This window comes from Cupressus sempervirens, chromosome 3 (assembly GCF_028749045.1).
Source record: "Cupressus sempervirens isolate cs-2001-9-10 chromosome 3, ASM2874904v1, whole genome shotgun sequence".
Classification (NCBI taxonomy): Eukaryota; Viridiplantae; Streptophyta; class Pinopsida; order Cupressales; family Cupressaceae; genus Cupressus; species Cupressus sempervirens.
This window is the reverse complement of record NC_143120.1, coordinates 315,672,664-315,672,920: the sequence shown is the minus strand read 5'-3', so window position 1 is coordinate 315,672,920 and position 257 is coordinate 315,672,664.

The window sequence follows — 257 nt, the reverse complement described above, 5'->3', positions numbered from 1 at the left end:
ATGGCACTTAGAGAGCCAAGCCAAGCCATTGTAGAGAAGGAGACACAAATGGATTAGGTAGATAAGGCTCTATAGGAAGATTTAACAAGAGGAACTAAAGAATAAGCCCCTCCAATAGTACAACCCTCCTCCTTTGTTCTGACAATAACAACAGTCACACCTGGTATAGAACATATAGGAGAGGGAGAGAGTTCAAGGACCATGGATAGCAGCAAGGGCATGGTAGTTACCACTATTTCATTTGCTATCCAAGATAC